This window comes from Manacus vitellinus, unplaced genomic scaffold (genome assembly GCF_001715985.3).
Source record: "Manacus vitellinus isolate BGI_N305 unplaced genomic scaffold, ASM171598v3 scaffold_92_pilon, whole genome shotgun sequence".
NCBI lineage: Eukaryota > Metazoa > Chordata > Aves > Passeriformes > Pipridae > Manacus > Manacus vitellinus.
In genome coordinates this window covers 69,831-70,368 of record NW_021940877.1, presented here as the reverse complement: position 1 = coordinate 70,368, position 538 = coordinate 69,831, and positions in this window count along the sequence as shown.

Here is a 538-nt window from a genome sequence, read left to right as displayed (position 1 = left end):
CCACCCCATCCCAGGACACTGCATTCCTGTGCCATCCCATGCCTGGGATGTCCCATCCCTGTGACACCCTGTCCCCACACCATCCCATCCCTCGGATGTCCCAGCCCCATGCAATCCTGCCCCTATATCCCTTGTCATCACACCAACCTGTCCCCATGCCATGTGTCCCTGTGCCACCCCACCTCTCTACCACCCTGCACTCAAGACACCCAAGTGCCACCTGAATCCCACAGCCCCCTGCCACCTTGTCCCTGTGCCATACAGGCCCTGTGCCACTCAGCTCCTGGGTGACCCTGTCCCTGTGACACCCCATCCCTCTGGTGTCCTGTCCCCATGGTTCCTGTGCCATCCTGTGCCACCTTGTCCCAGTGCCATCCCATCCCACGTGCCCCATCCCAGTGCCCTCCAGTCCCCATGTCACCCTGTCTCTGTGCCACCTCATCCCAGTGTCACTCTACCCCAAGGTCACCCTGGCATTCCTGTGCTGCACCATCCCAGCACCCTCCAGTCCCCATGTCACCCTGGTACCACTCCATCC